Consider the following 6,934-nt stretch of genomic DNA (forward strand, 5'->3'; position numbering starts at 1 on the left):
GACAGCTATCCAAAAATGCAGAAAAACACCATAGAAGAAGTACATCTAAAAATTATACATCTAATTATTAAACAAATAAATTCACGTAAAGTGATAAGCAATGGAAACGATATAAAGTACAAAATATTGATATAATAAACCTCATGTGGCCTGGGCCTTCCTGTGCTGGCTTTAGTTTCTCACTATTATGTGGACTGTTCACTCAGTTGCGGACATTTTTACTTTGCTCACTGTTCACTCCTATCAACTCCTTTTGCTTTCTTTCCCTTTCTGATCACCTTTTTCTTTCCTGTCAAGTTCTTTTCACCTACTTGGCCCTGATTCCTACACAAACAAAATAAAGAATGAAGGCAGCCTTAAACCCCTACCAAGGTTGCTGTCTGTGTCTTCTCGGGGACATTTTCCACACACATGACCTCTAATAGCTCCAAGATGTTCCTATCATTAACCTCCCCTCCGGTGCACCCCAACATTTCACCATATCTCCACCTGACTGTAAATCACTTATGTAGCACTTTGAGCTGCATTTTTTTGTATGAAAATGTGCTATATAAATAAATGTTGTTGTTGTTTGATGGCAAAATGTGTTGTCATTAATCAGCTGCATCTTACCAGGGAATAACATCATTTTTCCTGTTCAGTATTCCCTCTTCCTGTCTGTACTTCTTGCCCCAACTGGAGACTCTGCTATGCATGTCAAAAAGCACCTTATTTCAAGCTGAAAGATGGCAATAATACTTATGAAGGAAAGACTATCAACAAAAAACAGAATTAATAAACTGGATTTTAAGACTTTTATGATGCTGAGTAAAGTGTGATTTCTGGATTACCCTTTTATGGATGTTTGCCCAATTTGTTAACCTCTGCTTTTCTTAGGGTTTTTTATGTTCAACATTTTCAGATCTCTACCAGAAATATACAAATATATTTTTTGCTTGTCCTTTTGATAGAATGATGGTCTTGATTGGTTCAGTTACGTGGTGATATATTACTGTTGCCAACTTCAGTGTATTAGTTCTTGAAAATATTCATATCTGATAGACACATAATGTCCATGTTAAAAAGATGTAGAACAGCTGCATGTGAATGTGTTAAAAAGGTTCTTGATTTAAGTTAAAATTAAATGCTGGATACCAAAATATTTTGGGATTAGAAGTCATTGTGGTGGAGGTGCAACCAAGGTTTACTGTTCAAATTTACAGTCACCATGTCATTCAAAGTGGGAATTTAAATTGAATCCTGTGTTAATGCCTTAGTCACTATGAGGTTACATTACAGGCAGTCTTATATGCAAAGGCAAGTTTCATGAAAACCTGTATGATGAGAACAATAGCAGTTTATGAAGCCTGTGTGGCTCAGTCTACTGGGAGATAGTGTGGAGGAGTTGTTCTGGTGTACACACAGTTTGGTTAGTGCAACAAGTAAAAACTATTGAGAGCGTATGAGATAATCACCCCAGTTTTCAATGCATGGTTTCATTCACAAAATAGCTCCGTATGCAGATGATATTTTTGCTTTTCCTAGGTAACACCCCTCTTGATCTTCCTGATATTTTTTAATTATTTGAATCCAATGAGCGCATTACAAAATAAGATGATCTAAATCTGCTCTCATACCCATGCATTCCCTCGGTATGCATTTTTCCTTTTCTCCCTCCATCCTTTTAGCTACATCAATTAAGCATCATGACTTACTGTACATACTTCTGTCTTATTGCAAGATACCATTCTTTGTTATTATCTCTGGCTATGTCCACACTACAAATTTTTCATTTAAAGCTGTTTTTTAAACCAAAACAATATCTGTCCATACTATCCATCCATCCATCCATCCATTATCCAACCCGCTATTTCCTAACTACAGGGTCACGGGGGTCTGCTGGAGCCAATCCCAGGCCACACAGGGCACAAGGCAGGAAACAAACCCTGGGCAGGGTGCCAGCCCACCACAGCTGTCCATACTAGAGTTTTCATATTGTTTACAAAACTATTTTCATTCACGCTCAAATGACTGAAAATGCATAGAACGTAGATTATATGCTGGGCATCATGTGCACATTGGCGGAAGATTCCTTGAAGTGTGGTAATGCTGCTGAATATGGGATTTATTGCAAAAACTGTAGTGGCAAGTAATTTATTTACATTTTGTGCATTCAAATTGTACAAAATTCAATTTTAATATTTACAGTTAAGCAACACAACAATCACCATGGAAGTCAGCTCTTCTGTGTCTGCCATGTGGAAATAGTTTTTTTTCTTTCCATGAAGGGTGACCAATTAGATGGAGATGTAATGAGCATGGTTAGAGTCTGTATTTTCAAAAGTTTGCATTTTCACCCATCCTCATTACAATTCTGTGACAGCATTTTCAGAAGTATATGGCTGTGCAGAGCATTTTCAAAATTCTTTGTTTTGGGGATAGAAAATGCTGATGTAGTGTGGATGAAAGGCAAAAAGACTAATATCTGTGCTTTTAAAGTACTAGGGTGTTGTATCGTGTTAGCCATTATGAATGTAGTGAGAAGTCAAGCAAAATGACACATTTTTTTGGCTAACGATAAAGATTACAATATGCAAGCTTTCGAGGCAACTCAAGCCCCTTCTTCAGGCAAGATGTAATCAAGATGATCAAGCAAGATAATTACTACTTGCCTGAAGAAGGGGCCTGAGATGCCTCGAAAGCTTGCATATTGAAATATTTTTAGTTAGCCAATAAAAGGTGTAATTTTGTGTTTTTAAATGAAATCATAGTAGTGGGCCACTTGTTTTCCATCACTGGGCCTGTAAAAGCATACATACTCTGGGTGATATATTTGACAGCTCAGGCCTTTGAGCCTTCCAATCACTGAAATATTCCTTCTCTATTCCTCCTTCTTCTTCTTTCTTTTATCTTAACTACTATCTGTTTGTGCAATTCCAATCTTATCTGCTGCTTTTATAAATTCTCACTTGCGCTATACCGTAGATGAAAACCTCTTTCAACTTTATCTTCTAAGCTGTGTAAGGCATTTTATCACCCACTACCAACTAAATCCTCATGGCTATGGGATCTTTACTCTATCCTTTCTGTTGCATGGAGTTCTGTTTTTAAAAAAATCTTTGGTTTTGTGAAATCCAAACTAACAAAAGAGCCAGTTCAAGTTTGTTAATCTATTACTATATATTCCACCCCACATAAATGATATGCCTGAGTACTGACCTCTGATCCTGTCATTCCTGTCCTTTGAATACTCTGAGCACATTTATGCACATGATTTGAGATTGCTCTTCAGTGCTGAGGCTTTGGCCTGGTGAATCTAATTTTCTTACATTAATTCTGTCTGCGAACAGTCTTATTCTTCCAAACATTTTTTTATTAAGAGACTTTTCTTCGCTTCATCTCTTAGTTATGCAGCACAATTTACCTTGGAAACAATTTTAAACAAACTAATTTTAATAATCAGGATAGAATTTAGAGTGTAATAGTGATTGAACCACTAGGGTCAAGTAACAATAATATATCACAATTCTGAGAGATTTGGAAGACTGTGGATTCAAGGACAAAAACTGTTAAGTTTAACTTTGATAGGGCAAAGTTTGAGCAGATACAGCAAAGTCTAAGGAGGATAGAATGGAATAAGCTTTTAAGTCAAGGAGTAGTGGAAAGAGTTTAAAAATGTTTTACATACAATGTAGGACAGGTACATACCTAAATTTGGAATTAGAAGGTAATTAAAAAAAACTCTGCAGTGGGATAATAAAGAGTTGAAAAAAAGCTACAAACTAAAAAAAAGGTGTGTAAGATTAATGATTCCAGTGTGAATAGGGCGTATGAAAACATGAGGACAACCATTAAGAAGGTGGCTAAAAGGTAGTTAGATAGGAACATAGCAGATAAGGGGAAAGATGACCCAAAGAGATTCTTACAGTACCTCAGTAAGAGAGCAGTCAAGGAGGAGGTGAAGTGCATCAGGAGTAGAAAAGGGGAATTAAAAATACAGACAGTGAAATAGTAGATGCTCTAAACTCACACTTTTCTGAGATCTTTACAGATGAGGAAGTAGATAACCTCCCAGTGGTAAAGGGACTACTAAGGAAGTACTGAGTGATTTGGAAATTGTAGAGGGAGAAGTACTGCTTAGATTAAATCAATCAAATCACCAGTTCCAGATAATATTTATCCTTGAGTTCTTAAGGAGGTTAGCGAGTACATATATAAACCCTTGACTCATATTTTTAGGAAGTCACTACACACTGGGGTAATTCAGAAGGACAGGAAAATGGCATTTATAAAAAGGGTGATGGGGCAGATCCGAGCAACTATAGGCCGGTAACCTTAACGTGCATCAGCGGTAAATTAATGGAAGGAATTATTAAGGGAGAGTTTTGGAAACACATGGTAAGAACAGGAGTTTTGCTGAACTGTCAGCATGGGTTCAGAACAGGGAGGTTATGTTTCACCGACATACTGGAATTCTATGAGGAAACAACAAAAGAATATGATCAAGGTGGAGCATATGATATTATTTATCTGGACTTAAAAAAAGTATTTGATAAGGTGTCACATGAGATATTGGGAATCAAACAAAAGGAAGTGGGAGTTCATGGTGTTGTTTGTAACTGGGTGCAAAATTGGCTCAAACACAGGAAGTGGAGGATTATGTTGTAAGGAACCTTGTCAGAACTGGCTGACGTTAGGAGTGGTGTTCCACAGGGGTCAGTGCTTGAGCCGCTGCTATTTTAAAATATATACATGAATTGGGATAAGAATATAAGTAACTATCTGGTAAAGTTTGCAGATGATTCCAACTTAGGTGAATTGGCAGATAACCTAAAATCCATTGAACCATTACAGAGGGACTTGGGCAGCAATACGGCTTATGGCAGATTTGTGGCAAATTAAAGTTAATGTATGTAAATGTAAAGTATTACATGTAGGAAATACAAATATTAGGTTTCAATGCACAATAGGAGGTGTGAAACCAAAAGAACACCTTATGAGAAGGATTTAGGAGTCATAGTGACTCAGCACTAAGATCTGCTAGACAGTGTTCAGAATCCACTAAGAAGCCTAGCAGAATGTTAGGTTATATAGCACAATGTATTGAGTACAAGCACAAGGAGGTTATGCTCAAGCTTTATAATGTACTGGTGAGGCCTCATCTGGGGCACTGTGTAGAGTTTTGGTCTCCAGGCTACAAAATGGACAGAGAAGTTTGACTAGGTTGATTCCAGGGCTACAGGGGATAAATCATGAGGAAAGATTAAAAGAGCTAAGCCTTTTCAGTTTAAGCTAAAGGAAATTAAGAGGAAACATGATTGAAATGTTTAAAATTATTAAGGGAATTAATACAGTGAATCAAGACTGTTATTTTAAAATTAGTTCATCAGGAACACAGTTGGAAACTTGTTAAGGGTAAATTTCACACAAACATTAGAGTTTTTCTTTACACAGAGAACCACAGACCAGTTACCAAGTAGTGAGGAAGACAGGAGGACTTTAAGAATTTTCAAAACATTCAGGCACAATGGCCTGTTCTCATCTAGATTGTTCTAATTACTGCAAAGGTTACCCTCACCTGCCACTGGAAATTTCACAATGCCCTTTCTGTCTTGAAATCTTCTTGTTTCAGTTTGACTTTACTGACTTTACTCTGAACAGTGAGGATTAGTTGGGATCCTGGCACTGCCATTGAGAAATGGTCTCATATGATAAAGTTAATTTTTTGTTATGGCGATGGGGTGGTCCTGCTCTTCACCCATTGATCCACTCTCTTTTGTTGTTTTTGGATTTCTGATCTTCACAGGGCTGGTTAGGGAATTGGTGATGTGCATAGGGCTGTCTTTATACTTATTATACTTAATTTTTGAGGGATGTTAAACATCTCTACATCTTTTTGATTTAAAAAAAATTCCTAGCCTGAGGATGTATTTTTCAAGTGTGTGTTTTCCTTTATGGGGTGCGTCCATGCCCTTTAAGAACTTGTGACTACAGGATTAGATAGTGGCACAAACTTGACCCTGATTAATACAGAGATGCACGGGTGGATTAAAAATTCAGCTTTATATTTAACAGTAAAAATTAAAAAAGATTCCAAAAGTTTTTTGTTTCACTTTACTCAAGCAAACTCCTTACATGACTCTGCTGACTCTCAGAATTGCTGTTTTGCTGGCAGAGAAAACAAGAAGTGAAATTGTATGTTTTGCCCAAATCCAGGCCAGTGGGTCGGATGGGGACTGTCTCTACACCAAATTATCCCTGCTATGCAAATTTTCCCCACCACCAAATCCACCACCCACCCTTGGCTGGCTGGCGGACTGCCTGGCTGTCTGCCTGCCTCCCAGCAACAAGATAAGGGAGAAAAGGCAGACACATCTGCTTCCCGTTTATGTCAAATCAGAAAACAGTCATCTCCTTGGCCTCATCCCACTTGGCTTACACTGAACTCAACTTCTGCACATGCTGGCACCCCAAACAACCCTTTCCTACCTCACATTCTGTACATGGAACTGCCTCCTCATGGTGCCCAGCTGGCCACAAGTAAATATACGGGGCGATGTACAGCTGCAAAATGAGTAGATGCTGCCCAAATTTTTTTGCAGCAGGTTGTGTTTTTTCAGGTGACATCATTTTAAACAGAACAGTCGGTACTGAAAGTTGGGAAAAAATGAATACAGTATACAAAATGACTGCCACACTTTCTTTTACTCTAATAATGCTTAGTAAACATTTACCTTTAAATGAGCTGTATGTAGAATAATCAATGCATTCAACATTAGTTATTCCAGTGTGTATTTTAAAATATTTTTACACTGTGTGCTGTTTTTGTAATTTTCTGATGAAGGCTGTTATTAATTACTAATTAATGCACAGACTACTCTCACATTTTCTGGGGGGCTATGTGGTGTCTTATTACTTTAATGGACCACCATTGTAAAGCATTACATGATTTTGT

The sequence above is a fragment of the Polypterus senegalus genome, chromosome 15, assembly GCF_016835505.1.
Source record: "Polypterus senegalus isolate Bchr_013 chromosome 15, ASM1683550v1, whole genome shotgun sequence".
NCBI lineage: Eukaryota > Metazoa > Chordata > Cladistia > Polypteriformes > Polypteridae > Polypterus > Polypterus senegalus.